This window comes from Coregonus clupeaformis, unplaced genomic scaffold (genome assembly GCF_020615455.1).
Source record: "Coregonus clupeaformis isolate EN_2021a unplaced genomic scaffold, ASM2061545v1 scaf0138, whole genome shotgun sequence".
NCBI classification, from domain to species: Eukaryota; Metazoa; Chordata; class Actinopteri; order Salmoniformes; family Salmonidae; genus Coregonus; species Coregonus clupeaformis.
Genome location: NW_025533593.1, coordinates 584,499 through 607,331, shown reverse-complemented (window position 1 = coordinate 607,331; position 22,833 = coordinate 584,499). Strand labels below are relative to the sequence as shown.

General features: G+C 47.0%; 1 pseudogene; it reads right to left on the bottom strand.

Annotated features, from left to right (window-relative positions):
- Positions 1-761: 761 nt before the first annotated feature.
- LOC123481312 lies at positions 762-19,888 on the bottom strand (annotated as a pseudogene).
- Between the last annotated feature and the right edge of the window lie 2,945 nt (positions 19,889-22,833).

Here is a 22,833-nt window from a genome sequence, read left to right as displayed (position 1 = left end):
TATTCCCTATATAGTTCACTACTTTTGACCCAGCAGAGCCCTATGGCCCGTGGTCTAAAGTAGTGCACTACATAGGGAATAGGGTGCCACTTGGGTCTCCCCCTGAGCCTTACGAAGGCACATGTTAGCTGAGTATAAGGCTGCGTTTACACAGGCAGCCCAAATCTGAACTTTGGCCAATTATTGACAATAGAGCTGATCTGATTGGTCAAAATACCAATTAGTGGGAAAAGATCAGAATTGGGCTGCCTGTGTAAAAGCAGCCTATGAAGGCAGGCAGCTGGGTACACGTGTGTAGATATCTCAGAAAGAACTTAAAGAAGGCAGGTGTTCGCTGGTGAGAGAATCTCTATTGGATTGTAATGACAGCTGCCTAACGCTGACTTTCAGTTTATTATGGCTTTCTGAAGTACGTTAAGTCTCATATTTTATATTGTCCATATCTGCTCCTACCCAGACTACTAGATTCAGGCCAGCAGTAATAGATTCATTCTAGCAGCAACACACGCATGGGCACACACACACACACGTACGCAGACACACACAGCTTTTTGGACTCGTAAGGCCATTGACCTTAAGTACATCACAATCTGGTCTCACTATTGCCATAGCAACGAAGACCATCCTGAGTCAAGGTGTTCATTATGTCCCCTCTCCCCAAAAGTTCACTACTCCCTCCCTCCCTCCCTCCCTCCCTCCCTCCCAGCCTCCCTCCCTCCCTCCCTCCCTCCCTCCTCCCTCCCTCCCTCCCTCCCTCCCTCTCATAGAGACATTCTTCCCTCTGTAATGGCAATATACAACTCCTCAGTAACAACCTCATAACATCCTGCACGGCTGTTGAGGAAGTAGATCCGGTCAGCAGAGTGCCGAGGGTCGTATCCCTCCCTCTGCAGACGGGTCTTCTGGATTTTGAAGGTGCCTAGAGAGGGAGGGGGGGATGAGGAAGTGTGTGTGTGTGTGTGTGTGTGTCCATTGGACTGCATGTTGCGTGCGCCCGTCTCACCTGTGGTGTCGACCTGGGGAAGGAGCCGGAGGAAGAGTGGGCGTGCGTAGGGAGGCAGGGCTTTCTGCACCGCCCCCAAGAACACATCAAAGTCAAACTGATCCGCACCCTCAGCAATGGCTGCCATCCCAGCCTTTCCCTCCACACCTGTAGACAGACACAGGTACATTTTAAAAGAGGTCAGTATAGTGTCTTTTTTTTTACCATCTCATGTTTATTACCTGGCAAAGGGACTTCATTGTCATGTTTCTTTGTCATATTTAGTATATAGCCTGGTAGTATATAAAGTACAGGGACTGTCTTGTTTTAACTATACTATGTATATAACCTGACACAGGCACTACATAGACCATATGTCATGTATATAACCTGACACAGGCACTACATAGACCATATGTCATGTATATAACCTGACACAGGCACTACATAGACCATATGTCATGTATATAACCTGACACAGGCACTACATAGACCATATGTCATGTATATAACCTGACACAGGCACTACATAGACCATATGTCATGTATATAACCTGACATAGGCACTACATAGACCTTATGTCATGTATATAACCTGACACAAGCACTACATAGACCTTTTGTCATGTATATAACCTGACACAGGCACTACATAGACCATATGTCATGTATATAACCTGACACAGGCACTACATAGACCATATGTCATGTATATAACCTGACACAGGCACTACATAGACCATATGTCATGTATATAACCTGACACAGGCACTACATAGACCATATGTCATGTATATAACCTGACACAGGCACTACATAGACCTTTTGTCATGTATATAACCTGACACAGGCACTACATAGACCATATGTCATGTATATAACCTGACACAGGCACTACATAGACCATATGTCATGTATATAACCTGTCACAGGCACTACATAGACCATATGTCATGTATATAACCTGACACAGGCACTACATAGACCATATGTCATGTATATAACCGGACACAGGCACTACATAGACCATATGTCATGTATATAACCTGACACAGGCACTACATAGACCATATGTCATGTATATAACCTGACACAGGCACTACATAGACCATATGTCATGTATATAACCTGACACAGGCACTACATAGACACCTATGTCATGTGCATTACTTGGCAGAGTGACTCCATAGACTGCTACGTCAGTCTGTCCCAGCAGACCGCTGAGTGTTGCCTCGACCTCCGTAGTCGAGACGTTCTCTCCTCTCCAGCGATACGTGTCTCCACTACGGTCCCGGAAATACATGTACCCCAAATCATCCATCACCAACACATCACCTAGAGGGAGGGAGAGAGAGAGAGAGAGAGAAAGAGAGAGAGAGAGAGAGAGAGAGCGAGAGAGAGACAGAGAAAGAGAAGAGGGGGGCAGAAAGAGTGTTTATACGTGAGATGTGTAACCCTCTCCACTACGGCCCCAGAAGTAAATATAACCCAGATCATCCATCATCAACACATCACCTAGAGAGAGGAGAGAGGAGGGAGGGGAGAGGAGGCAGGGGAGAGGAGAGAGGAGGGAGGGGAGAGAGGGGAGAAAGGGAGAGAGAGAGGGGAGAGAGGGAGAGAGAGAGGGGAGAGGGAGGAGAGAGGGAGGGGAGAGAGGAGGGATGGGAGAGGGAGGAGAGAGATGTGTGGGGACCAGTGGAGGCTGCTGAGGGGAGGACGGCTCATAATATTGGCTGGAATGGAGCAAATGGAATGGCATCAAACACCTTGACACCATGTGTTTGATGTATTTGATACCATTCCACTGATTCTGCTCCAGTCATTACCATGAGCCCGTCCTCCCCAATTAAGGTGCCACCAACCTCCTGTTGTGGGGACAGGTGAAGGTGGGATAGAGAGGTTTAATTCAGTACAGAAAACCAACATTATGTGTGAAGATGTAGAGGAGGGTGTCATGGAGCTGGTGTCAGTCTGATACCTTACTGTTTAATAGCCCCAGACACCGAAACGATTTCTGGCTTTCTGAAAAGGCAGTTTATTGAATATGTCTATGATGTCATGTGTTTATGATGTCATGTGTTTATGATGTCATGTGTCTACGATGTCATGTGTTTATGATGTCATGTGTTTCTGATGTCATGTGTTTATGATGTCATGTGTTTATGATGTCATGTGTCTATGATGTAATGTCCTTCTGTGGTGTGTTATTTAGTCTTTCCATTCATGTCTTTTCGTCAGTTTGCCTTCCAAAGTGCACATCGTATTGACATCACTATTTCTACTGGAATATATATATGTTACAAACTTCCCTGTTTACTTCCTCATTTATTGAAGAGGTGAATTATTTCTTCCTGCTGCGTTAGGGGGTGCCAATTGTCAAACGAGGTCCGTGGTCTGAAGCACGATTTATCCTGTTGTTGGGTTATGTTATTGTTGGCCATTCCCAGGGGGACAGGTTGCTACAGGCATGGTTCAAGCCTGGTTCATTTGAGAGCTCAGTAATTATTGGATGTATTCATTCATCCCCAGTTTTCCTGTTCAGTCATGGTTTATGTTTGTTATTGTACACTGCTCAAAAAAACAAAAATTATCAATGGAAATCAAATGTATCAACCCATGGAGGTCTGGATTTGGAGTCACCCTCAAAATTAAAGTGGAAAACCACACTACAGGCTGATCCAACTTTGATGTAATGTCCTTAAAACAAGTCAAAAATTAGGCTCAGTAGTGTGTGTGGCCTCCACGTGCCTGTATGACCTCCCTACAACGCCTGGGCATGCTCCTGATGAGGTGGCGGATGGTCTCCTGAGGGATCTCCTCCCAGACCTGGACTAAAGCATCCGCCAACTCCTGGACAGTCTGTGGTGCAACGTGGCGTTGGTGGATGGAGCGAGACATGATGTCCCAGATGTGCTCAATTGGATTAAGGTCTGGGGAACGGGCGGGCCAGTCCATAGCATCAATGCCTTCCTCTTGCAGGAACTGCTGACACACTCCAGCCACATGAGGTCTAGCATTGTCTTGCATTAGGAGGAACCCAGGGCCAACCGCACCAGCATATGGTCTCACAAGGGGTCTGAGGATCTCATCTCGGTACCTAATGGCAGTCAGGCTACCTCTAGCGAGCACATGGAGGGCTGTGCGCCCTCCCAAAGAAATGCCACCCCACACCATGACTGACCCACCGCCAAACCGGTCATGCTGGAGGATGTTGCAGGCAGCAGAACGTTCTCCACGGCGTCTCCAGACTCTGTCACGTCTGTCACATGTGCTCAGTGTGAACCTGCTTTCATCTGTGAAGAGTGGCAAATTTGCCAATCTTGGTGTTCTCTGGCAAATGCCAAACGTCCTGCACGGTGTTGGGCTGTAAGCACAACCCCCACCTGTGGACGTCGGGCCCTCATACCACCCTCATGGAGTCTGTTTCTGACCGTTTGAGCAGACACATTCACATTTGTGGCCTGCTGGAGGTCATTTTGCAGGGCTCTGGCAGTGCTCCTCCTGCTCCTCCTTGCACAAAGGCGGAGGTAGCAGTCCTGCTGCTGGGTTGTTGCCCTCCTACGGCCTCGTCCACGTCTCCTGATGTACTGGCCTGTCTCCTGGTAGCGCCTCCATGCTCTGGACACTACGCTGACAGACACCGCAAACCTTCTTGCCACAGCTCGCATTGATGTGCCATCCTGGATGAGCTGCACTACCTGAGCCACTTGTGTGGGTTGTAGACTCCGTCTCATGCTACCACTAGAGTGAAAGCACCGCCAGCATTCAAAAGTGACCAAAACATCAGCCAGGAAGCATAGGAACTGAGAAGTGGTCTGTGGTCACCACCTGCAATACCAGTCCTTTATTGGGGGTGTCTTGCTAATTGCCTATAATTTCCACCTGTTGTCTATTCCATTTGCACAACAGCATGTGAAATGTATTGTCAATCAGTGTTGCTTCCTAAGTGGACAGATTGATTTCACAGAAGTGTGATTGACTTGGAGTTACATTGTGTTGTTTAAGTGTTCCCTTTATTTTTTTGAGCAGTGTATATAGCATGGCACTGTGATTTCCCCCATTAAAAGCCCTCACCACGGGCAATGCACTGGGTCCATTTGTCTACCTCCTCACTGAAACCTCCAACAGTACCTCCAGTACTGGTCTCTATTACACAGGGGTCCTCAAGTGGTCCGGGCCATACAAATGTCCTAGGTGGCAAAGGTTCAGATTGAACCCCAAACTGTTCACACCACTCTTGTTGGTGGAGAGAAGATTTTGCTGTTTTAATGCTCATTTCCTACAATGCTACACATTTTGCCATGCGGCAGAGAGAAAATTGTGAAGTTTTAAAGCTCATCTCCTGCAACTCTACACTTTGAGATGGAGCGTTAGTTTGAGAGAGAGACCGCAAGAGGGAACGAGATGAGAGTGACACAGAAAAATAGAAAAAAGAGAGAGGGAAGAAGAGAAAGGAGGAGATGTATCTCTGTGTATCTAAAGTGGAGATGTATCTCTATGTCTCTAAAGAGGAGATGTATCTCTGTGTATCTAAAGAGGAGATTATTGCTCTAAGAGGAGATGTATCTCTGTGTATCTAAAGAGGAGATGTATCTCTATATCTCTAAAGAGGAGATGTATCTCTATGTCTCTAAAGAGGAGATGTATCTCTGTGTATCTAAAGAGGAGATGTATCTCTGTGTATCTAAAGAGGAGATGATGTATCTAAAGAGGAGATGTATCTCTATGTATCTAAAGAGGAGATGTATCTACCTGAGAGATATGCCATGTCTCCCTTCCTGAAGACGTTGTGAGCTATCTTCTTATTGGTGGCGCTCTGGTCGGCATAACCATCAAACCTCCTCAAAGGATCATTCTGGTTTATACAACCAACCAGGAGACCTGGTTCACCTGGGGGGGTATAGAGTTAGATACAGAGCATTCAGAAAGTATTCAGTCCCCTTCCCTTTTTCAAAATGTTGTTATGTTTACAGCCTTATTCTAAAATGTCCTCATAAATTTTTTTATATATTATTTGCAAATTTATTAAAAATGAAAAACAGAAATACCTTATTTACATAAGTATTCAGAGCTTTTGCTATGAGACTCGAAATTGAGCTCAAATGCATCCTGTTTCCATTGATCAGCCTTGAGATGTTTCCAACTGTGGTAAATTCAATTGATTGGACATGATTTGGAAAAGGCACACACCTGTCTATATAAGGTCCCACAGTTGACAGTATATGTCAGAGAAAAAACCAAGCCATGAGGTCGAAGGAATTGTCCGTAGTGCTCCAAGACAGGATTGTGTCGAGGCACAGATCTGGGGAAGGGTACCAAAAAAAATCTGCAGCATTGAAGTTCCCCAAGAACAATGGCCTCCATCATTCTTAAATGGAAGAAGTTTGGAACCACCAAGATTCTTCATAGAGCTGGCCTCCCGGCCAAACTGAGCAATCGGGGGAGAAGGGGCCTTGGTCAGGGAGGTGACCAAGAACCCGATGGTCACTCTCACAGAGCTCTAAAGTTCCTCTGTGGAGATGGGAGAACCTTCCAGAAGGACAACCATCTCTGCAGCACTCCACCAATCAGGCCTTTATGGTAGAGTGGCCCGACGGAAGCCACTCCTCAGTAAAAGGCACATGACAGCCCGCTTGGAGTTTGCCAAAAGGCACGTAAAGACTCTCAGACCATGAGAAACAAGATTCTCTGGTCTGATGAAACCAAGATGGAACTCTTTGGCCTGAATGCCAAGCGTCACGTCTGGAGGAAACCTGGCACTATCCCTACGGTGAAGCATGGTGGTGGCAGCATCATGCTGCGGGATGTTTTGCAGTGGCAGACAAGTCAATATCGAGGGAAAGATGAATGGAGCAAAGTACAGAGAGATCCTTGATGAAAACCTGCTCCAGAGCGCTGAGGACCTCAGACTGGGGTGACAGTTCACCTTCCAACAGGACAATGACCCTAAGCACACAGCCAAGACAACGCAGGAGTGGCTTCGGAAAAGTCTCAATGTCCTTGAGTGGCCCAGCCAGATCCCGGACTTGAACCCGATTGAACATCTCTGGAGAGACCTGAAAATAGCTGTGCAGCAACGCTCCCCCATCCAACCTGACAGAGCTTGAGGATCTGCAGAAAATAATGGGAGAAACTCCCCAAATACAGGTGTGTGTCACGCCTGGCTCTGGGGGCTCTTAAATGTTGAGCCAGGGTGTGGATTTTCATTGTTTAGTTTTCTATGTTTTTGTTCTAGATCGTGTTGATCTATGTTGGCCAGGTGGTTCCCAATCAGAGACAGCTGTAGCTCGTTGTCTCTGATTGGGGACCATACTTAGGCAGCCTGTTGGCACCAGTTAGTTTGTGGGATCTTGATCCGTAAAGGTTTGGTGTGTGTAACCTCAGGACTTCACGTATCGTTGGTTTGTTGTTTTGGTTTTTGTTCGTGTGTTAAGTACTAATTAAAGATGTACGCTTATCACGCTGCGCCTTGGTTCCACGAGTCATCAGTCAACGTGCGTGACAGAAGATCCCACCTAAAGTGGACCAAGCAGCGTGTCCAGGAACAGACAGCCTGGACTTGGGAGGAGATCCTGGACGGGAAGGGTTCCTGGACTTGGGAAGAGATTCAGGCCGGAATGGATCGCCGTCCTTGGGAGGAGACTGTGGAGGCGCGCTACAGAGAGGAGCAGCGGCAACGCAGAGGGTACCGGCCGAGGAGGAAGCCCGAGAGACAGCCCCAATAATTTTTTTTGGGGGGGCTAAAAGGGTGGTTGGCGGAGCCTAGAGTTAGAGCAGAGCCAACTCCCCGTACTCAGGCTAGGAAGCGTGAGACTGAGCAGGCTCCGTGTTATGCGGAGCCACGTACTGTGCCGCGAGTGTTCCGGCACAGTCCTGTACGTCCGGTGCTAGCACCACGCACGTGTCGTGCTAAGATGGGCATGCAGCCAGGACGGGGTGTGCCAGCTCAACGCTCGTGGCCTCCAGTACGCCTCCTCGGTCCCGTATATCCTGCGCCAGTGCCACGTGCTGTAGCGCCAGTACGAGTGCACAGCCCTGTACGTCCTGTGCTGATGCCTCACACATATTGTGTGGAAATAGGCATTCAGCCAGGACGGGTTGTGTCAGCTCTCCGCTCCAGACCTCCAGTCCGCCTCCACAGTCCGGCCCGGCCCGTTCCGGTTCCCCGCATCAAGCCAGTGGTGCGTGTTCCCAGTCCAGCCCGGCCTGTTCCTGCTTCCCGCACCAAGCCAGTGGTGCGTGTTCCCAGTCCAGCCCGGCCTGTTCCTGTCCCGCGCACCGAGCCAGTGGTGCGTCGCCAGCCCGGTCCGGCCTGTTCCTGCCCCTCGCACCCAAGCCAGTGGTGCGCGGCCGCCAGCCCGGTCCAGCCTGGTCCTGCTCCCCGCACCAAGCCAGTGGTGCGCGTCAGCCAGCCCGGTCCGTCGCCCCGTTCCCCCGCACCAAGCCAGTGGTGCGTGTTCCCAGTCCAGCCCGGCCTGTTCCTGCTCCCCGCACAAAGCCAGTGGTGCATGTTCCCAGTCCAGCCCGGCCTGTTCCTGTCCCTCGCACCAAGCCAGTGGTGCGCGCCGCCAGCCCGGTCCGGCCTGGTCCTGCTCCCCGCACCAAGCCAGTGGTGCGCGTGTGTCAGCCCGGTCCGGCCCGTTCCTGCTCCCCCGCACCAAGCCAGTGGTGCGCGGTCAGCCCGGTCCAGCCCATTCCTGCTCCCCGCGCCAAGCCAGTGGTGCGTGTGTCCAGTCCGGCATGGCCCGTGCCTGTTCCACCGGTGCCTGGTCCGCACCGGTCAGCTGCTCCACTCCGGGAGTCAGAGCAATCCGCTCCACCGGTGTCCAGTCCAGCTCGGCCAGCGGCTCCAGTCCGGAGCTGGTAAGGTTTGGTCCACCGTCGTCGAGTCCAGCTCCAGTCAGCGGGGCCAGACCAGACCAGGGGCGCAACGGGAGGTGGAGAAAAGGTGGTGGTCATGCCCGGAGCCGGATCCGCCTCCGAGGCAGAATGCCCACCCGGCCCCTACCCTCTTGTGTTTGTGTAGCGGTCGCAGTCCGTGCCTTTGGGGGTACTGTCACGCCCTGGCTCTGGGGACTCTTAAATGTTGAGCCAGGGTGTGGATTTTCATTGTTTAGTTTTCTATGTTTTTGTTCTAGATCGTGTTGATCTATGTTGGCCAGGGTGGTTCCCAATCAGAGACAGCTGTAGCTCGTTGTCTCTGATTGGGGACCACACTTAGGCAGCCTGTTGGCACCAGTTAGTTGGTGGGATCTTGATCCGTAAAGGTTTGGTGTGTGTAACCTCAGGACTTCACGTATCGTTGGTTTGTTGTTTTGGTTTTGTTCGTGTGTTAAGTACTAATTAAAGATGTACGCTTATCACGCTGCGCCTTGGTTCCACGAGTCATCAGTCAACGTGCGTGACAGTGTGCCAAGCTTGTAGCGTCATACCCAAGACTCGAGGCTGTAATTGCTGCCAAAGGTGTTTCAACAAAGTACTGAGTAAAGTGTCTGAATACTTATGTAAATGTTCTATTTCAGTTTTTTATTTGTAATACATTTGCAAACATTTATAAAAACCCATTATGGGGTATTGTGTGTAGATTGATGAGGGGAAAAAACAATTGAATCCATTTTAGAATAAGGCTGTAACGTAACAAAATGTGGAAAAAGTCAAGGGGTCTGAATACTTTCCGAATGCACTGCAGACAGACAGACAGACAGACAGACAGACAGACAGACAGACAGACAGACAGACAGACAGACAGACAGACAGATAGATAGATAGATAGATAGAAAGATAGATAGTGTGTGTTCTCACCAGGTTGACAGGGTATACAGAGCCCGTGGTCTGTCCCGTACTAGCTCCACCGTCCCCTCGTTCACCTGAATCAGTCTGATGGGGTACACACTGGGCAGATCGACTGTTGAACCCACACGCACCCACCTGGCACACACACACACACACACACACACACACACACACGGATGGACACACGCCCAGAGGGCCACATGCCGAAACACACAACACACCATTACATTTACATCACAGATAATAATGACATGACATAACATAAGAACACACACACACTCCCCCCCACACACACACACTTTCCGTCCATATTTGCGATGCTACAGTTACACTCGGTGGCGCCGTAGAACTCTGCCACCTGGTGAATCCTGAAGCGCTGTGTAAACTCTCTCCCACACGGCGGGGCGGAGGCTCGTTACCCACGGCAACACGCACACGGTGACACACCTGGGAGGGACGTTCTGGCTGGGCCAACAGGTACCTGCACATCTCACCTATATACTGAACCACCTGTGGATGGAGAGAAACACCTGGTGGGAGGAGCTATAGGAGGACGGGGTCATTGTAATGAGCCCATCCTCCTATAGCTCCTCCCATCAGCCTCCACTGATACACACACAAACACACATACACTGAGTATACCAAACATTAAGAACATCTAATATTGAGTCGCCCGCACCCTCCCCCTTTTGCCCTCAGAATAGCCTCAATTTGTCGGGGCATGGACTATGCTTCCCATAGTTGTGTCCAAGTTGGATGGATGTCCTTTGGGTGGTGGACCATTCGTGATACACACAGGAAACTGTTGAGCGTGCAAAACCCAGCAACGTTGCAGTTCTGGACACAAACCGGTGCGCCTGGCACCTACTACCATACCCCGTTCAAAGGCACTTCAATCTTTTGTCTTGCTAATTCACCCTCTGAATGGCACACGTACACAATCCATGTCTCAATTGTCTCAAGGCTTAAAAATCCTGCTTTAACCTGTCTCCTCCCTTCATCTACACTGATCGAAGTGGATTTAACAAGTGACATCAATAAGGGATCATAGCTTTCACCTGGTCAATCTATGTCATGGAAAGGGTTCTTAATGTTTTGTACACTCAGTGTATATGCATACACACACAAAGTAGAATTGAAGTGGGCACAAATCTCTTGCACAACCACACCATCTTGTGGCAAAAGGATACACTTGGAGCAGTGGTATTCAAACCTTTTCAGCGGGGACCCCATTTTTTTCACCCCAAACCCCCAAATCTAATGACAACCTTAAATCTCTCTCATACATACTATATATATATATATATATATATATATATATATATATATATATATATATATATATATACAAATAAAAAATGTAATAAATTGAAGGTTCTCTCTTTTCAAAATTAAGATAACCAATAAATAAATGTACTCAATAAAATTGTATTTTTCTAATTATCTTTCAAGAAACTTTGTATATTGTCCGATGCAAAAATTAAGAATACAGATTATTGTAATTCTCCCGCCACCCCACTATAAATCAATCAATCAAATGTATTGATAAAGCCCTTTTTACATCAGCAGATGTCACAAAGTGCTATACACGACCCCAACCACTGACTGGTATTAAAGGCCCAGTGCAGTCAAAAACGTGATTTTCCTGTGTTTTATATTTCCACACTATAAAGTTGGAATAATACTGTGAAATTGTGATAATGCCCTTTTAGTGTAAGAGCTGTTTGAAAAGACTGGCTGAAATATCAGCTTGTTTTAGTGGGATGGAGTTTTGGCCTGCCTGGTGACATCACCATGCGGTAAATTAGTTAATAGACCAATAAGAAAGAGAGTTCCAAACCTCTCTGCCAATAACAGCACGTTTTCAGTTTTCCCCTCCCCACTCAGACCACTCCCAGACAGTCCTAGCAAAGTTCTTGCTTGAGAAAGTTCCCTTTGCTAAGAAGCTATTTTTGTTCCTTTTTGACCATTTTAATTGAAAATTGTTACCCAGAAATGATTTGATATTGAGAAAAATGGCTGAATTGGACCTTTAACAAAACAATTATGTTACATCAACAACAGAAAAACAACCCATTAAACAAAACCCTGTCTGAACGGCTCATTCACCTCAGTTGGGTTCAAGGTCTCAGACCTCCCATTGTTGTTGTGTGTATTGGCTGATAAACTCACCGTGCAGTTGTACTTGACACAGTCGTCCCAGAAACGGCTAGCAGAGAATTTACTCCCTCACTACAACAGTTAACCCATGGAGCAGACACTGTCCCACACCCATAATGTTACCTAGAGAGAGGTCACACACACACACACACACACACACACACACACACAGAGACAGAGACAGATAGTGATGGGGGGGGGTAGAGGATGACATGCAAGAGCTTGCTACTGTAACTCTATAGCTGTTCTCTGTTGCTATGAGCATGTTGTAATAATACTCCAAGATCCTATCACACACACAATGATGAGTACATACCAGCGGAGTGGTAGAGAGGCAAACAGTTGTAGATTATGTCATCGTGACGCAGGCCGAAGGAATGGAACCCAAAGGCAGCGATGCGATAGTACCTGATAACATACACACAGAACAATCTAGAACCATTCTAGAACAAACTACACACATTTCTAGAACACACTAACACCATTCTAGAACACTCTAGAACACACTAACACCATTCTAGAACACACTAGAACACACTTACACCATTCTAGAACACACTAGAACACACTAACACCATTCTAGAACACACTAGAACACACTAACACCATTCTAGAACACACTAGAACACACTAACACCATTCTAGAACACTAGAAGACACTAACTAGAACACACTAGGTGTCACTCACCTACTATGCACCACAATAGCAGCCTTAGGCATTCCTGTTGTACCAGAGGTATAGATATAGAATAGTCTATCTGGAGGGAGGGAGGGAATGGTTATTACAGCAGTTGTAAGATGTTAATCACAAAGTTAACACACACACACATTTTCATGTTATTATTCTACCTTTTCAGACTCTTACTCACTCAGACAAGTATATCACATTATGAGTCATAGTGACTCATTATCATTGAATTGAATGATTCATTCGTAGTCACAGATCCAATTGTCAGTGTGTGTTTGTGTTTGTGTGTGTGTTTGTGTGTGTGTGTGCGTTTTGCGTGTGCGTGTATGTCTGTGTGTATGTCTGTGTCTGTGTGTGTCTGTGTGTCTCTGTGTCTTTGTGTCTCTGTGTGTGTCTGTGTCTGTGTGTCTGTCTGTCTGTGTGTCTCTGTGTGTCTGTCTGTGTGTCTGTCTGTGTGTCTGTGTGTTTCTGTCTGAGTGTCTGTGTGTCTTTATGTCTGTGTGTCTGTCTGTGTGTCTGTGTGTCTGTCTGTGTGTCTGTGTGTCTGTCTATGTGTCTGTCTGTGTGTCTGTGTGTTTCTGTCTGAGTGTCTGTGTTCTGTGTGTCTCTGTGTCTGTCTGTCCGTCTGTCTGTCTGTGTGTCTCTGTGTCTATGTGTCTGTCGGTGTGTCTGTCGGTGGGTCTGTCTGTGGGTATGTGTGTCTGTGGGTGTCTATGTGTCTGTCTGTCTGTCTGTCTGTCTGTCTGTCTGTGTCTGTCTGTGGGTCTGTCTGTGTGTATGTGTGTCTGTGTGTCTCAGTGTGTGTCTGTGTGTCTCTGTGTCTGTGTGTCTCTATGTCTGTGTGTCTCTGTGTGTGTCTGTGTGTCTCTGTGTGTCTGTGTGTCTCAGTGTCTGTCTGTCTGTGTGTCTGTCTGTCTGTGTGTCTGTGTGTGTCTGTGTGTGTCTGTGTGTCTGTCTGTCTGTGTGTCTGTGTGTCTGTGTGTGTGTGTCTCTGTGTGTGTCTGTGTGTGTCTGTGTCTGTCTGTGTGTCTGTGTCTGTCTGTGTGTCTGTGTCTGTGTGTGTGTGTCTCTCTGTGTGTCTCTCTGTGTGTCTCTCTGTGTGTCTCTCTGTGTGTCTCTGTGTCTGTCTGTATGTCTGTGTCTGTGTGTGTGTCTGTGTGTGTGTCTGTGTGTCTCTGTGTCTCTGTGTGTCTCTGTGTCTATGTGTCTGTCTCTGTGTGTCTGTGTGTCTCTGTGTGTGTGTTGAACTCAAACCCACTACATGACATATTCTGAGGGTGAAGAGGGTACACCCACACACACACAGACACAGACACAGACACACACACAGACACACACACACAGACACACACACAGAGAGAGAACTGGTCCAGTCTGAATGCTTGTTTGAAGTCAGTGTGTGTTTGTCCTTTAGATAACACTATACAAACACTGAGAACCCATGTGTGTGTTTGTGTGTGTAGGGAGGGAGGGGCATCTAGGGTAAACATACAGAAATACAGACAGAGAGAGGGAGGGGAGAGAGAGAGATACAGGAAGAGATTTGGGGTGGGGGGGGATAGGCAGGCAGAAAAATACGGAAATACAGACAGAGGGGAGAGAGAGTTGAGCGAGAGAGCGGAGACCGAGAGAGACAAGCTGTTCACAAACAGAAATAGACCCCACGGAGCCCCAGGACAGCAACACAATTAGACCCAACCAAATCATGAGAACAAAAAGATAATTACTTGACACATTGGAGAGAATTTACAAAAACAGAGCAAACTAGAATGCTATTTGGCCCTAAACAGAGAGTACACAGTGGCAGAATACCTGACCACTGTGACTGACCCAAACTTAAGGAAAGCTTTGACTATGTACAGACTCAGTGAGCATAGCCTTGCTATTGAGAAAGGCCACCATAGGCAGACCTGGCTCTCAAGAGAAGACAGGCTATGTGCACACTGCCCACAAAATGAGGTAGAAACTGAGCTGCACTTCCTAACCTCCTGCGATCCACAAAGAATTCGAAAACAAACCCAATTTTGATAAACTCCTTATCTACTGGGTGAAATACCACAGTGTGCCATCACAGCTGCAACATTTGTGACCTGTTGCCACAAGAAAAGGCAACCAGTGAAGAACAAACACCATTGTAAATACAACCTATATTTATGTTTATTTATTTTCCCTTTTGTACTTTGTTACAACACTGTATATATACATAATATGACATTTGAAATGTCTTTATTCTTTGGAACTTTGAGTGTAATGTTTACTGTTAATATTTATTGTTTATTTCACTTTTGTTTACTATCTACTTCACTTGCTTTGGCAATGTTCACATACATTCCCATGCCAATAAAGCCCTTAAATTGAAATTGATACAGACAGACATAAAGGGGAGGGGCCTAGGGAAGTGGGGTAAAGGTTGCATACCAATCAAGTGTGGGCCAGTACAGAATGAATGAGAGAGAGAGAGAAAACTGGGAGGGAGAGATGGGTAGAGAAGAGAGAGAGAGAGAGAGAGAGAGAGAGAGAGAGAGAGAGAGAGAGAGAGAGAGAGAGAGAGAGAGAGAGAGAGAGAGAGAGAGAGAGAGAGAGAGAGAGAGAGAGAGAGAGAGAGAGAGAGAGAGAAAGAGAGAGCGAGAGGAAGAGAAAGAGAGAGAGAGGCAGAGAGAGAGAGAGAGAGAGAGAGAGAGAGAGAGAGAGAGAGAGAGAGAGAAAGGTATATATCCAGTATGTGTCAAAGGTCAAGACCCGGTCTGTCACGCTACACAGTGTATGTGTGTGTGTGTGTGTGTGTGTGTGTTGACCTAAAGGTCCTCACAAGGATAGTAAAACAAGGAAAATTGTCCCTTGTGGGGACATTTCCCACCTCCCCATGAGGAAAAAGGCTATTTTAAGCTTAGGGGTTAGGGTTAGGGTAAGGGGGTTAGGGTTAGTGGGTTAGGGGAAATACCATTTTGAAAATCTATTTTACGAGGATAGAAGAACAAAACATGTGCATGATACAGTGAGGGAAAAAAGTATTTGATACCCTGCTGATTTTGTACGTTTGCCCACTGACAAAGAAATGATCAGTCTATAATTTTAATTTAATTTGACCCCCTCTCAATCAGAAAGATTTCTGGCTCCCAGGTGTCTTTTATAAATCAAAAATCAAATCAAATCAAATCAAATCAAATCAAATTTTATTGGTCACATGCGCGAATACAACAGGTGCAGACATTACAGTGAAATGCTTACTACAGCCCTTAACCAACAGTGCATTTATTTTAAACAAAAAAGTAAGAATAAAAACAACAACAAAAAAGTGTTGAGAAAAAAAGAGCAGAAGTAAAAATAGTGACAGTAGGGAGGCTATATATACAATAGAATAAATGACAGTAGGGGAGGCTATATATATACAGGGGGGTACCATAGTCATGTGCGGGGGCACCCGACAGTAGTAGTTGGAGTATATGTACATGTGGGTAGAGTTAATGTACTATGCATAAATACTTAACAGAGGCAGACCTGGCTCTTAAAGGAGTGCTCCTAATCTCAGCTTGTTACCTGTATAAAAAGATACCTGTCCACAGAAGCAATCAATCAATCAGATTCCAAACTATCCACCATGGCCAAGACCAAAGAGGATGTCAGGGACAAGATTGTAGACCTACACAAGGCTGGAATGGGCTACAAGACCATCGTCAAGCAGCTTGGTGAGAAGGTGACAACAGTTGGTGCGATTATTTGCAAATGGAAGAAACACAAAATAACTGTCAATCTCCCTCGGCCTGGGGCTCCATGCAAGATCTCACCTCGTGGAGTTGCAATGATCATGAGAACAGTGAGGAATCAGCCCAGAACTACACGGGAGGATCTTATCAATGATCTCAAGGCAGCTGGGACCATAGTCACCAAGAAAACAATTGGTAACACACTACGCTGTGAAGGACTGAAATCCTGCAGCGCCCGCAGGGTCCCCTTGCTCAAGAAAGCACATATACAGGCCCGTCTGAAGTTTGCCAATGAACATCTGAATGATTCAGAAGAGAACTGGGTGAAAGTGTTGTGGTCAGATGAGACCAAAATTGAGCTCTTTGGCATCAACTCAACTCGCCGTGTTTGGAGGAGGAGGAATGCTGCCTATGACCCCAAGAACACCATCCCCACCGTCAAATATGGAGGTGGAAACATTATGCTTTGGGGGTGTTTTTTCTGCTAAGGGGATAGGACAACTTCACCGCATCAAAGGGACGATGGACGGGGTCATGTACCATCAAATTTTGGGTGAGAACCTCCTTCCCTCAGCCAGGGCATTGAAAATGGGTCGTGGATGGGTATTCCAGCATGACAATGACCCAAAACACACGTTCAAGGCAACAAAGGAGTGACTCAAGAAGAAGCACATTAAGGTCCTGGAGTGGCCTAGCCAGTCTCCAGACCTTAATCACATAGAAAATCTGTGTAGGGAGCTGAAGGTTCGAGTTGCCAAACGTCAGCCTCGAAACCTTAATGACTTGGAGAAGATCTGCAAAGAGGAGTGGGACAAAATCCCTCCTGAGATGTGTGCAAACCTGGTGGCCAACTACAAGAAACGCTCTGACCTCTGTGGTTGCCAACAAGGGTTTTGCCACCAAGTACTAAGTCATGTTTTGCAGAGGGGTCAAATACTTATTTCCCTAATTAAAATGCAAATCAATTTATAACATTTTTTATGTGCGTTTTTCTGAATTGTTTTGTTGTTTTTCTGTCTCTCACTGTTCAAATAAACCTACCATTAAAATTATAGACTGATCATGTCTTTGTCAGTTGGCAAACGTACTAAATCAGCAGGGGATCAAATCCTTTTCCCCACTGTACAGACAGGCCCCTGTAGATAGTTGGAATACAGTAAGAGTGTCAGCAAATGAACATGAACAGGCTTGATCATCATCACCTTAGGAATGATGGGGAGATAGAGTCAACACACAGAGAGAGCGAGAGAGAGAGAGGGGAGAGAGAGGGAGAGAGGGGGAGAGGGAGAGAGAGAGAGAGGGGAGAGGGAGAGAGAGGGGGGAGAGAGAGAGGGGGGGAGAGAGAGAGAGAGAGAGGGGGAGAGAGAGAGAGAGGGAGAAAAGAGAGTTGAATTGAGAGAGAGAGAGAGAGAGAGAGGGAGAGAAAGAGGGAGACAAAGAGAGAAAGTGATGGGGGGGTAGAGGATGCCATGCAAGAGCTTGCTACTGTAACTCTATAGCTGTTCTCTGTTGCTATGAGCATGTTGTAAAATGTACTGCAAGATCCTATCACACACCAGTCCCACACACACCAGTCCCACACACACACCAGTCCCACACACACCAGTCCCACACACACACCAGTCCCACACACACACCAGTCCCACACACACCAGTCCTACACACACACAGTCCAACACACACACCAGTCCCACACACACACCAGTCCCACACACACACCAGTCCCACACACACACCAGTCCTACACACACACCAGTCCCACACACACACCAGTCCCACACACACACCAGTCCTACACACACACCAGTCCTACACACACACCAGTCCCACACACACACCAGTCCCACACACACACCAGTCCCACACACACATCCACCCTGGGGCCAATGTCTCACCATTGAATCCCTTGACGTGTGTGACAGGAGGGGGGTCCCGGGGAAAGGAGGCCAGTAAAGAGTCCAGGTTTTGGGCTGAGAGGGTAGAGAGGGCAGGGTGGTCCTCACCCAGACCAGCCCAGTACTGAACAGTACCATAGACTGGTCTAGAGAACAAGACACCTCCAACACAGATATAGAGGGAGGGAGGGAGGAGGGGGGGGAGGGAGGGAGGGGGAGGACATTGGTCATTAGTATCCAAAGTAGATTTGACTGACAGAAGCTGCTCTCAAAATTGAACAATTAGGTCCCTTCTCCTCTCCTCCCTCACCCTCTTCTGCCTCCTCCCTAACCCTATCCTCCTCTTCTCCCTTCTTACCTTCTGCTAGCTCCACCCCAAACACCACCCCTTCGCTCTGGACACACCCACACAGTGAAGCAGCGAATCACTGCGCAGGTTGAAGTTGATGAGGGCCGCCCCACACCCACCTCCAATGAAACCAGACCAAACTTTACTTAAATATCGCTTTCAAAACATCACATTAACAAAACACTTTTACTGAACAAAACAGAATTCTCCCTCGTAAAATACATATGTGATCTCAATGGGATATACCTCTATAAATAAATGTATAAAAGAAAGTGAGACATTAAAATCCAAATTAAATTACTATTAAATAAAAGTAAATTAAAATTAAATAAACTTTAAAATGGAATGAATGAAAACAAAGCCTACCTGCGCCAGGGCCCATCCACAGCACCACCACTAGGGGGCGACTCTCCAGGCAGAGGGCTACCACGTCCCCCTTCCCAGCTCCTGTGTCCGTGCCCAATGGGCAACCTGGTGGCATCGCCCTGCCAGCTCCTGAAGGTCCACACCTGAAGGAAGAAATGTTTTTATTTCACAAATATAAAAAGACTGTAGCGAACCTTAAGGCCATCACCCAGCAACCTCGCCAAGGGGGTTCAGATCACTTGACGTCAATGGCTAAAGTGTTGGGTGGACAGTCACTGGAACCATGGAGTTCCAGTCAAGGCCACCACCCTGAGTTCTCTACAATACATATAAGCCTGATTCACAGAAACCAAACCGAGCCACACCGAGCTGCGCCAGGCTCCAAACCGAGCCACACTGAGCTGCGCGAGGCTCCAAACCGAGCCACACTGAGCTGCGCGTAGGCCCAAACCGAGCTACACCGAGCTGCGCGCTAGGCTCCAAACCGAGCCACACTGAGCTGCGCCAGGCTCCAAACCGAGCCACACTGAGCTGCGCCAGGCTCCAAACCGAGCCACACTGAGCTGCGCCAGGCTCCAAACCAGCCACACTGAGCTGCGCTAGGCCCAAACCGAGCCACACTGAGCTGCGCTAGGCTCCAAACCGAAGCCACACCGAGCTGGCGCTTAGGCTCCAAACCGAGCCACCCGAGCTGCGCTAGGGCTGGCCTGTTACACGTCCCACTCAATCCAATAGCCTACTTGCAATGACTGTGATAAAATACGGTTGCAAAGCTACCGCTAACCTTACCAAAGCTACCCGGAATCTTCTGTAATTTTAGTAACTAACAGGTAATCTATGGCAATCAATTCTAACTTTGGTAATTTATGCTTGAATAACGTTTAAAGAATGTATTCGTATATTATTAATTTTTTATATCTGTGTAATATATTCATTTTGTATATTACCCATGAGTTTCTAGGGAAGCAGACGGCAAAAGTAAAAGCCTAATTAATGAAAAAACATATCAACAATAGCATTATTTTACTACCTCACTGCTGACTTTTTTTCACACTCCACCAGTTTGGCGCCAAAACATTACAACAAAGGCATATAGCAAACAAACGCGCACTGGAACACAGGCGATGGTTGCGACAATGGGCCTCTGTACGCCTATGTAGATATTGTATAAAAAAATCAGCCATTCAGCTACAAAGCCATTTACAACATTAACAATGTCTACACTGTATTTCTGATCAATTTGATGTTATTTTAATGGACAAAACTATTGTTTTTCTTTCAAAACAAGGACATTTCTAAGTGACCCCAAACTTTTGAACGGTAGTGTATATTCAACAATGTAAATGTAAATCATATCACAATGTATTTAAAGTGTATTTCACCAGGACTCACACTTTTACAGTAAAAACTATAATTTGTTTGTTGTTGATATAATTAATATAACATACCTCTCCGGAGACTCCCAGACCAGCGCAGGCTTGTCTGGGTATAGCGCCACCGTATGGGCAAACATGGAAGGTACAGTACTGTTGTTACGGAGGTGCTGCCGGATGCAGTATAACACGCAGCAGCACATATAGACCTGCTGGGGAGAGAGGAGAGAGGGAGAGAGGGGGAGAGGGAGGGAGGAGGAGGACCGACAGCAAGTCAGACAGATAGACATCCCACTCCAACCACTTCCTCCCCTCCTCCTCCCTCCCTCCCTCTCTCTCACAGCCACACTAACATTAGGTCTCTCTTGGCGGTTCGTAGAGCCACATAGAGGAACCTCCATCCCCGGGTGAGGTACAGTCCTAACTCAGCCGCCAGGGTCCACGACCAGGGTACAGAACTGAGCACCACCCCTATGGATCTCAGAGATGCAGACACACTGCCAAGCAGCATTATTACTGGTGGGGAGGGGAGAGAGGAGGTGGGGGAGAGGGGAGGAGAGAGAGGGGAGGGAGGGGGAGGGAGGGAGGGAGGAGGGGAGGGAGGGAGGAGGTGAGAGAGTGGCGAGGGGAGGAGAAAGGGGGAGGAGAGGGTGAAATGGAGAGGGGGGAGAAATGGAGAGGGGGAGGATGGAGAGGGGGAGGAATGGAGAGGGGGTGAAATGGAGAGGGGGGTGATATGGAGAGGGGAGGAATGGAGAGGGGGAGGAAGCAAGGGAGCGGGTGAGAAAGGGTACAGGGGGAGTTGAGAAGAGGAGAGGGATGGAGAGAGAGGGGAAAAGCAATGTAGAAGAGAGGAGGAAGGTGAGGGGAAGAGGAGAGAGGGGAGGGGAGGCGAGAAGAGAGGAGGAATGTGAGGGGAGGAGGAGAGAGGGGGAGGGGAGGCGAGAAGAGAGGAGGAAGGGGAGGGGAAGAGGAGAGAGGGGAGGGAGGCATAGAAGAGGAGGAGGAATGTGAGGGGAAAGTGTGGGACGAAGAACAGAGAGGGGAGAGATGGAGATACAACAAGGAGGAAGTAAGGAGGAAGGTGGAGGAGAGAGGAGAACAACAACAGAGGATTATTAGGTAATACACTAATCCTCATTATATTACCCTGGTCAACAGAGGATTATTAGGTAATACACTACATCCTTCATTATATTACCCTGGTCAACAGAGGATTATTAGGTAATACACTACATCCTTCATTATATTACCCTGGTCAACAGAGGATTATTAGGTAATACACTACATCCTTCATTATATTACCTGGTCAACAGAGGATTATTAGGTAATACACTACATCCTTCATTATATTGCACTATAAAGAGAAAGTCATGGGCCCTGGTCAAAAGTAGTGCACCACATAGGAATAGGGTTCCTAGGCCCTGGGCAAAAGTAGTACACTATAACTACACACAATAACTATCTATGACTGAATGAATTCATTGTATATGACAAATGTAAAATACATATATTATTGCCTAGGAAGTTAGCAAAACACACATTGAAATGTATTGAGGAATTTTTTTTTAAACAATGAAGTCAACATACTGATTTCCATCATATCCAAGAGATTCTGAGGGAAAGTCAACCACAGTTAGTCAATGTACAACCACAGTTAGTCAACGCCTTACACTGGTTAATCTTGAAACTTTCTCTGTAAAGCAACTTCCAGCAAGTTTTTAATCTGGTTACAACTGCTTTCTTTTCCATTGTCAGTATTCTTTTTTCAGGGTTAAGTTCAGTCTCCCCAAGAACCTTGTCCACTTCATGTAACATCCATAATGTTTCTTATTTGCTTCAACATCTCCAACATGCCAATATTTTGGGGGTATAACACTCCCCAAGGCGTACATATAGACACACACATCAAACATGTATCAACCCTATGGCAAAATGTGTAGAATTGCAGGAAATTAGTTATAGAATTGCAAAATCTTTAACTTAAAATCTTTAACTCTAAAACGTCAAAATGTTCTCTCCGCTGATGTTTTGTTGCCTCATTAAAGTTGCCCATCCATTTTACATTTACATTTTAGTCATTTAGCAGACGCTCTTATCCAGAGCGACTTACAGTTAGTGAATACATTATTATTATTTTATTTTTTTATACTGGCCCCCCGTGGGAATCGAACCCGCAACCCTGGCGTTGCAAACGCCATGCTCTATCAACTGAGCTACATCCCTGCCGGCCATTCCCTCCCCTACCCTGGACGACGCTGGGCCAATTGTGCGCCGCCCATGAGTCTCCTGGTCGCGGCCGGCTGCGACAGAGCCTGGATTCGAACCAGGATCTCTAGTGACACAGTTACCACTGCGCCACTCAGGAGTTATCCCTTGCTCTAAATGGTATATACATGTAATTGTTAAAAGACAATATCCAAATGTAAATGTTTATTATTAATATCATGAATTTGGCGCTACCCCCAATGTTTATGAATAGTGGTGCTCACCTGTATGATAGTTTGACCGGCTACGTGATGT